The sequence below is a fragment of the Acinonyx jubatus genome, chromosome A3 (assembly GCF_027475565.1).
Source record: "Acinonyx jubatus isolate Ajub_Pintada_27869175 chromosome A3, VMU_Ajub_asm_v1.0, whole genome shotgun sequence".
Lineage (NCBI taxonomy): Eukaryota > Metazoa > Chordata > Mammalia > Carnivora > Felidae > Acinonyx > Acinonyx jubatus.
The window spans coordinates 121,893,073-121,903,279 of record NC_069388.1 but is presented as its reverse complement, the minus strand read 5'-3'; the positions used below and the strand labels follow the sequence as shown (position 1 = coordinate 121,903,279).

Below are 10,207 nucleotides of genomic sequence, written 5' to 3'. Positions count from 1 at the left end.
AGACAGCTAATGTCTGATTACCTTGGTGTTTTCTATTTTGAATTTCTTAACTACCCATGATTATTAAGTATAGAGCCATGCCCTCCAACAGGTTCCCTTGAAATCTTACCTAAAACACAACATGGTTTTTTTTTTGTAATGAAAAGTAGCCGGCTCCCATTCAGAGTCATGAGGTTGGTGTGAGGCTTAAAAGTGTGTGGCCAGGGTGGGGAAGGGGCGTGGGTGGGGCGCGGGGCTTGTCTGGCTGGAATGCAGCCCTCCTCTGCTTGCCAGGCCTTGCTCTCTGGTCCTAGACTGTGTCAGTGCAGAGGATAGGACATCTTTTTGTAACTTGTCATCTCAGAGGGGCACCCTTTTGGCCAGAAGCACTGCAAGGTGTGTCTGCCACGTTCCTGTGGATGCCTGATTTTCCCTGCCCTCAGCCTCCAGATGACACTGGGGCTTCGCTACTGCTGAGGAGAGACCAGAAATAGAGGAATTTCACATCTAATGCCATCTCGCCCAAGTGCCTGATCTCTCCCACTTCTTTTCAGCTTCTTCAGTAATAATCCCACACACAAATTCAGCAAACATGAAGGATTTTCTTGCATATCCATATCCTATACGTACGAATGGGATGTATAACATGGCAACATTATGACTTATGTGGTTTTTTTTTCTCCCTGTAGTTATCTATTTGGCCGTTCCCTCCCCACTCAGCCAATTTAAACAACTAGGCTGTGCTGTGCTCAGTGCCTCAGGAAAGGCATGGGAAAAGCAGGAAACAGAGAAGGGGAAGGCTTGTCTTCACATATGCTTCCAGAAGCTGATGCTCTTTTTTTAAGTTTATTTATATATTAGAGACAGGGTGTGTGCAAGTGGGGGAGGGGCAGAGAGGGAGAGAGAATCCCAAGCAGGTTCCACACTGTCAGTGCAGAGCCCAACACGAACTGACATCATGATCTGAGCTGAAATCAAGAGTTGGACACTTAACCGACTGAGCCACCCGGGCACCCCGAGAAGCTGATACTCTTTTTTTTTTTTTAAGTTTATTTATTTATTTTGAAAGAGAGAGAGAGAGAGAGAGCATGAGCTGGAAAGGGGCAGAGAGGGAGAGAGCGAGAATTCCAAGCAGGATCCTTTCTGTCAGCATAGAGCTGATGAGAGGCTCAAACTCACAAGCTGTGAGATCATGACCTGAGCTGAAATCAAGAGCCAGACATTTAACGGACTCAGCCACCTAGGTCTCCTGAGAAGCTGATACTGTTAAGGGAGAAGCAAGGCCTCTGTATGAAGATTAGATGAGATGGACAGCCTCAATAAGAGCAGAGATGACCACTCCTGTCCTTTTTAGGAAGGGCCCTCCTGGGTGAGGGAAGGTTGATAGAGAGTTCTGTGCTCTACCTGTTGGCAATTCCATCTGGGAAGACTCTCCTGCTCCAACAGGGCATAAAATGAGTCCTGTGCCTTCATGGGCAGCACAACAAAGCTAATGGAATAGTCAGATCTAAAGGATTTCTGCCTGGAATGAGGGGTCCTGCTGAGCACTTGTGTGGACTGAAACCTGATGACCAGCAGGGAGGATGTCTGCGTGGCCTCTAAGTGACCTTCCACCCCATCCCCTAGCCCTAAGTGGGCTTCCTGGAATACACAGTCCTGGAGAAAATAGGAGCTTGAGACCAAGCTTCTGCCGCCCCTGTGCAGTGGGATTCAAACATGAAATCATAGAAAAACAGGTGAATTTCACACCTGAGTGGTGAGCAAGGATCCAAACCTGCTGTAGGATCTGTATAAACCAGACTTTCCCCCACCTTTCCTTTCTGCCTCACTCCACCCACACCTCTACCCATGGTTCCGTAATTCTTTCCCACACCCACGTTCTGGGGAGGAAACCCACTAGAGCTGTGGGGCTGCCTAGGGGCGGTTGGGGTGAAGGGCTACATGACCGAGCCCAGGTGCTAGTGAATGTGATGCTAGCATGACAAAAGCATCCGGGAGTGTCCACTCACTTGTCTTCACACACACCCTCACCCTGTGGCCAGAGGAAGATGCCAGCTCATGTTTGAGCCTCAAGCAAGGAGTTCTGTCCCTGTTCTGTCTCCTGAGAGTCCAGCCCTGTCTTCAGAATCTGGGTGAGAAGGGCTTTTGCTACCTGGGATCCAGGTCTGCCTCTCTGACTTTTGAAGGAGGCGTGCTCACAGCACAGCAGGGCTGCGTGGCTGGCGGGGCTGGCACACCCCAGCCATGACAGGTGTGAGCCAGTGAGCTCTGTGCCACCGAGATCCTGGTCCTGGCTCTAGCAGGGCTTGCCGTGTGACCACAGCACTTGCCCAAGCTTCTCCAAGTCCCTGATTCCTCCCTGGGAAATGAGGAGACTGGATTAGAATGATCTGTAAGGTTCTTCTAGCTCTTTGGTATTTATGACAGTTGCTGCCATTTCCCATTTCCCTGATTTGGGGCAGCAGTTCAGTTCTTTTATAAACCTGACGGAGTTTCTGTCCCTTTTGTATGCCTGGACCTTGAGAGGGCTCCTTCCCCATCCCCACTAGTGATGACAACAGCAACATTTTTCAGGTGAACAGGGCTTTCTAGTTTAAAACAATAGTGTCACATTAATTGATATCATTCAGTATTAGGGACCTGCCATCATGAGTCCCTCTTGTACTTCTCGTTCTGTTTATCTGCCTCTTTGGTGATTGATTGCCTTTCTATTTCTTTTGCTCGGCTTGGAAGACTTCTGAGTGTGCCCAGTGCCAGCTCCTGCACATGTCTACTGTCTTCTCAGAGATACCCCATGCACACCTCCATGCCTGTTTGTAGTGACCAAAGCAAATGGCTTTCATCACACTTTAGTTTTTTTCATTTTAATTCCAGCGTAGTTAACATACAGTGTTATATTAGTTTCAGGTGTACAATATAGTGATTCCACAGTTCTATACATTACTCAGTGCTTATCATGTTAAGTGTACTTTGAATCCCCATCACCTAGTTGACCCATCCTCCACCTACCTCCCCTCTGGTAACCCTCTGTCCTCTACAGTTAAGAGTATACTTAAGAGTCACCTGGGTGGCTCAGTCGGTTAAGCATCTGGCTTCAGTGCAAGTCATGATCTCACACATTGTGAGTTCCAGCCCCGCATCAGGCTCTGTGCTGACAGCTCAGAGGCTGGCACCTGCTTCAGATTCTGTGTCTCCCCTTCTCTCGGCCCCTCCCCCACTTACACTCTGTCTCTCTCTCAAAAATAGATGAACATTTAAAAAAAGAGTCTGTTTTTTGGTTTGTCTCTTTTTTTCTTTGTTCATTTGTTTTGTTTCCTAATTCCACATGAGTGAAATCATATGGTATTTGTCTTTCTCTAACTTATTTTGCTTAGAATTATACTCTCTAGATACATTCATGTTATTGCAAATGACAAGATTTCATTTTTTATGGCTAATATCCCCTTGAGAGTGAGCAAGCTCGAGTGGGGAAGAGGAGCAGAGGAAGAGAGAGAGAGACAGAGAGAAGAGAGAATCTCAAGTAGGCTCCATGCTCAGTACAGAGCTCGACACAGGGCTCAATCCCACAACTCTAGGATCATGACCTGACCTGAAGTAAAAAGTCAGATGCTCTACAAATTGGCAAAGAAGAAGTAAAACTTTCATTCCTCGCAGAGGACACGATACTCTACATAGAAAACCCGAAAGACTATGTCTAAAAGCTGCTAGAACTGATACATGAATTAGCAAAGTCACAGGATACAAAATTAATGTACAGAAATCGGTTTAATTTCTATACACCAATGATGAAGCAACAGAAAGAGAAATCAAGAAATTGATCCCATTTACAATCAATCCCATTTACCAAGAACCATAAAATATGTAGGAATAAACCTAACCAAAGATGTAAAAGATCTGTATGCTGAAAACTATAGAAAACTTATGAAAGAAATTGAAGAAGACATAAATAAATAGAAAAACATTCCATTCTCATGGATTGGAAGAATAAATATTGTTAAAATGTCAATACTACCCAAAGCAAACTACACATTCAATGCAATCCCAATCAAAATTACACTGGCATTCCTCCTAGAGCTAGAACAAACAATCCTAAAATTTGTATGGAACCACAAAAGAGCTCGAATAGCCAAAGTAATGTTGAAAAAGAAAACCAAAGTGAGAGGCATCACAATCCCAGACTTTAGCCTCTACTACAAAGCTGTAATCATCAAGATAGTATGGTATTGGCACAAAAACAGTCACATAGACCAATGGAATAGAATAAAGACCCCAGAATTGGACCCACAAATGTATGGCCAACTAATCTTTGACAAAGGAGGAAAGAGTATCCAATGGACAAAAGACAGTCTCTTCAGCAAATTGTGCTGGGAGAACTGGACAGAAACATGCAGAAGAATGAAACTGAACCACTTTCTTACACCATATACAAAAATGAACTCAAAATGGATGAAAGACCTAAATGTGAGACAGGAAACCATCAAAACCCTAGAGGAGAAAATAGGCAACAACCTCTTTGACCTTAGCCGCAGCAACTTCTTACTCAATATGTCTCCAAAGGCAAGGGAAGTAAAGGCAAAAATGAACTGTTGGGACCCCTCAAGATAAAGAGCTCAGCACAGCAAAGGAAATAATCAACAAAATTAACAGGTGACTGATGGAATGGGGGAAGATATTTGCAAATGACATATTGGATAAAGAGTATCCAAAATCTATAAAGAACTTACCAAACTCAACACCGAAAAAACAAATAATCCAGTGAAGAAATGGGCAAAAGACATGAATAGACACTTTTCCAAAGATGTCCAGATGGCCAACAGACACATGAAAAGATGCTCAACATCACTTATCATCAGGGAAATACAAATCAAAACAACATTGAGATACCACCTCACACTGGTAAGAGTGGCTAAAATGAACAAATCAGGAGACTATAGATGCTGGAGAGGATGTGGAGAAATGGGAACCCTCTTGCACTGTTGGTGGGAATGCAAAATGGTGCAGCCACTCTTGAAAACAGTGTGGAGGTTCTTAAAAAAATTAAAAATAGATCTACCCTATGACCCAGCAATAGCACCGGTAGGAATTTACCCAAGGGATACAGGAGTGCTGGTTCATAGGGGCCCATGTACCCCAATGTTTATTGCAATGCTTTCAACAATAGCCAAATTATGGAAAGAGCCTAAATGTCCATCAACTGATGAGTGGATAAAGAAGATGTGGTTTGTATATACAATGGAATACTACTTGGCAATGAGAAAGAATGAAATCTTGCCATTTGCAACAATGTGGATGGAAATGGAGGGTATTATGCTAAGTGAAATAAATGAGTCAGAGAAAGACAGATATATGTTTCCACTCATATGTGAAATTTGAGAAACTTAACAGAAGACCATGGGGGAAGGAAAGGGGAAAAAATAGCTTTAAACAGAGAGGGAGGCAAACCATAAGAGATACTCAAATACAGAGAACAAACTGAGAGTTGAAGGGGGTGCAGGGGAGAGGGGAAAATGGGTGATGGGCATTGAGGAGGGCACTTGTTGGGATGAGCACTGGGTGTTGTATGTAAGTGATGAATCATGGGAATCTACTCCTGGAGCCAAGAGCACACCGTATACACTGTATGTTAGCTAACTTGATAATAAATTATATTAAAGCAAATAAATAAATAAAATAAAAAGAATCCTGTAAATAAATTTTTAAAAAGTTGGATGTTCAACCTATGGAGACACCTAGGTGCCCCACCACATCATGTTTATCCATTCATCTATCAATAGACACTTGGGCTGCGTTCATATCTTGGCTATTATAAATAATGCTGCAGTAAACATGGGGGTGTGTATATCTTTTCAAATGAGTGATTTAATATTCTTTGGGTAAATACCCAGTAAAGGAATTACTGGATCATATGGTAGTTCTACTTTTAATTTTTTGAGGAAGCTCCACACTGTTTTCCACAGTGGCTGCACCAGTTTGCATTCCTAACCATAGTGCATGAGGATTCCTTCTTCACATCCTCACCAACACTTGTTGTTTCTTGTGGTTTTGATTTGTATTTTCCTGATTAGTGATGTTGAGCATCTTTACATGTGTCTGTTGGCCATCTGTATGTCTTCTTTGGAGAAATGTCTGTTCATGTCTTCTGCCCATTTCTAATTGAATTAATTTGTTTGGGGGTGTTGAGTTGTGTAAGTTCCTTATATATTTTGGATACTAACACCTTATTGGATATGTCATTTGCAAATATCTTCTCTCATTCAATAGGTTGCCTTTTAGTTTTGTTGATTGTTTCCTTTACTGTGTAGAAGTTTTTTATTTTGGTGTAGTCCCAATAGTTTATTTTTGCTTTTGTTTCCCTTGCCTCAGGAAACATATCTAGAAAGGTGTTGCTATGGCTGATGTCAGAGAAATTACTGCCTGTGTTGTTTTCTAGGATTTTTATGGTTTCAGGTCTCACATTTAGGTCTTCAATCCATTTTGAGTTTATTTTTGTGTATGGTGTAAGAGAGTGGTCCAGTTTTTTTGCATGTGACTTTCTAGTTTTCTCAACATCATCTGTTGAAGAGACTATCTTTTCCCATTGCATGTTTTGCCTCCAATGTCAAAGATTAATTGGCCATGTAATTGTGGGTTTATTTTGGGGCTCTCTGTTCTGTTCCATTGATCTATGTGTCTGTTTATGTGCCAGTACCATACTGTTTTGATTACTACAGCTTTGTAGTTTATCTTGAAATCTAAGATTGGGATACTTCCAATTTTGTTCCTTTTTTTCAAGATTGCTTTGGGTCTTTCATGGTTCCATACAAATATTAAGATTGTTCTAGCCCTGTGAAAAATGCTTTTTGTATTTTGATAGGGATTCCATTAAATCTGTAGATTGCTTTGGGTACTATAAATATTTTAATTATATTTATTCTCCCAGCCCATGAGCATGGAATATCTTTTCTCTTTGTTTGTATCATCTTCAATTTCTTTCAATTTTGACCACACTTAAATAGCACTTTATGTTTCCATTTATGTGAAGAATCTACTGTTATTCTGAGAAAAAGTGCCACAAAATGCCAAATTTCGGTATTTTAGAAAGTTTCACACAGTCATTTAGAAAGTTTGTCTCCCTAAATGGAACACTGCTAGGGTTTGACATATACTCTGCCAGTCTTTTCTCCATACAAATGTACTCTGCACCTCATCACCTCCACTTGTTTAAGTCTCCTCCTAAGATTGAGAGATTCAAGTATTTTTATTTTTTGACCGTCTAACTCAAGGCTGGATAGGGGATAAACCTTGTTCCATAATAAAGAACAGGAGACAAGTTAGCAGGAGATTCACCTATTCAGACCTCTTTTTAGTATTTTTAGCTTCCTCTCCCCTCTCCTCCTCCATCTTCAGTGTTTGAAGCTTCTCTTCTGCTCCATTAAGATAGGGAACAATCTACACAAACAAGGTGCACATCTGGTCCTGACCATTTCCTTTTGTCAGAGATTAAATTTGGAAATCTTCACTAAGATGAGTCTTTGGCTCCCATAGCAGGCCATTCTTGTTTTCCTGCCTCTCCATTTCTCCTGTGCCCCAGGTCAGCAGAGGGGAAGCACTATTTCATATTACCTTGAGCAGGACTATCTCCTGGCTAGAAGCAGTCAACTGCCTGGGTGTTGGAATAGAGACAGGGACAGAGTAGGGTGGCATTAGGTAGAGAAGAATGCCTATGTTTCCTTAGCCATTTTCCCACCTATTGTGTCCTTAGGGTTTCTGGCTTTGTATGGCTGCTTCTAACCATTCAGGTGTGTGTGAACTTTGCATTTAACAAAGAATTTGTTTTCCTATTTCCTCATCGGAACCTCATAATGCCCTTTGAGCTGGGCTGGGCAGAGTGAAGTTCAAGTGGTGGTGGCTTGGCTGAGGCACCTCAATGGAAGAGATAGGACCTGCTACACATACCCCCTGACTCTCAGGGCCCATGGCCCAAGAGCAGTTGGCTAGCAGTTTATCCCTGAGGCTGTGAACCAGGCCTACAGCTGCTACAGATATGGAGCACAGGGAAATTGGGTGATAACTGGCTCTTTTCTATCCTGGAGCCCTTTCCAAGATTCAGTGTTTCTGTGTGGCTGGACCTCTTAGGGGGAGAAGTGTCTTGGGGTTCTGGGGTATAGTTGAATCCCCCCTGGGTGGAGTTAAGAGCACCTTCACTGGGTGACTTTGAACTTTGCACCAGATCATCCGAGTTAGGACTGTTTATGCATCCTCTGAAAGATTGGTGTGCTCAGAGTCATATCACCATTGCAGGTATGGACTCAATCCAGAGCCAGTGATAAATGAATGCCTACTGGCTGAATATGAATGTGAGTGTCTCTCAATCCAGAACAGCTCTTTTATGGGATCCTACATATTCTAGAATGGGACTGTGCTAGAATGTATTCCTTCTCCTTCCATCTCCCTGAGCTCCTGACCCTGAGGCCCACCTTCAGACTCCCACAGAATCAAATTTCTCTGCTGATTTTGGGCTTGGTGACAACTGTATGTGTGCATGTATGTGCGGTCATTGTTTTATTATGATCTCTCTGCTCCCCCCGCCTCCTTCTACACTAAGAACCATGAATGATATTGTTTCATTTCCCTATTATAAGATAGGCAAATGAGTATGCTATATATACATGTCAAGTGAATGAATGAATAATGGAGTCTGTTTTGTGGGTGGAGGTAGTATGTCACTGGGAACCATCTTAACGTCCTTAAAAAACAATCACTTCACCATAAGTCTGTCTCATTGCTCACAGCCAGCAAGAGGGAGGAAACCGTCCCACGTGTTTGGGTATGGGCTCCATGAAAATCCTTCACTTCAGCCTGATTGACCACTTATTTCTTGTTGGCGGGGCTCCCTTGATAGAAAAGTTGGTTTTTCTATCTGATCTGGGGACTCTAGATCTGTGGGTGCAGCAGACTGAACTTGGCTTCCTGCTGGATCTCAGATGGTGCTGTGATGATCCACACTCCTTTTGTTACCCCCTTGTTGGTGCTACCGACCGGCCGAGGTATCTGCAGTGGCTGATGTCAGCCTGTCCCTGTCAAAGTTTCTGAAAAGCCCTGGCGTCTAGAAGCTTCGTGATCACAACCTGCCTCCTTATATTTCATTAGGTGTCCAGGTCTTCTCAGTGCTCCCTGTGGACCCCAGAAGGTAACACTAACATTTCTCCTGGGGAAAGTGTCTGAGTGACAGAGAAAACAAGTTTGAGCCGTGTTGCAGCCCCTCAGTCCACCTGCCCACTCACTCCACGCTGCTCACACACAGAGCAGCCGGCCTTACCACCCAACTGGCTAAGCTTAGCCATTAAACTCTGTTTGAAGTTTTATTTGCCTCTATTCTTGTTATCTCAGTGGGCAATCATTCCCAGGACAGTTTGTAACAAATAGCATTTTCTGTTCTGCTGAGAACACAGGCCCCTGGCCTGTAGCCTTGTTGTATTTGAGAGCCTAGCCCATCCCTTCCCCCAGTCCAAACCCCATTCTTTCTTGCTCCTTGTTGTTGTTTTTAATAATATTATTTATTTCTGAGGGCCTCAAGTTTACAGAATTGAAGTATACATATGTCCCCAGTTCATGTCACACAGGCATAAAGGCCTTTCGTTTTATTTTTTCCCTCCATCTCTGTCCCATTCTCTCCCTCTGCAGGAACCTGCTTGTATTGCAAGGCCTGAAATGCTGTGTGCTGCCTTGACTTCTCTGAGTCTCACAGAGCCCCACCTTGCTCTTATCAGACATGTCCCCACCCAGCGGGAAAGTCTCTCCTCCTGGCTAGTCCCCCTCCCAGCTGGACCAGCTGCTCCCCATTTGGCTCTCCATCTAATGGTTTCACCTCCCAGCCAGCCTGTGGAATTATTCAAACAAGCCAATCACATTCTCCCTTGGAGACCAGGGGCACCCCACCCTTCAGTTAATAAATGCATGTTATCTACAGACTCTGTGGGTTCCCTGTGCTCCCGAGTGCAGCCCCGGATGGCCCTGTGTCATGTGCAGTGTCTTCCCCCTGGCTGTGAGTACACATGATTAATAAACTGCTGTCCATCTTGTCTGTCCCGTGTCAGGTGTTGTGTGTGCAGGACTCATACTATTTAGTACAGGGGATCCCTCCTTCACCAATGGGCTGAACAGTAGATAATGAGAACAGCACTCCGTGCATCTCATGCATGGACTTCCAAACCATCTTCCACAATTTCATTTAGACGTATGGATAGCC

At 43.5% G+C, this 10,207-nt stretch overlaps 1 long non-coding RNA gene across 1 annotated transcript; it reads left to right on the top strand.

Annotated features, from left to right (window-relative positions):
• Positions 1 to 245: 245 nt before the first annotated feature.
• On the top strand, positions 246 to 10,040 carry LOC128311301 (uncharacterized). The gene is made up of 2 exons (XR_008289653.1): positions 246 to 9,148; positions 9,643 to 10,040. It is a non-coding gene; the product is annotated as an uncharacterized LOC128311301 (long non-coding RNA).
• Positions 10,041 to 10,207: the final 167 nt, after the last annotated feature.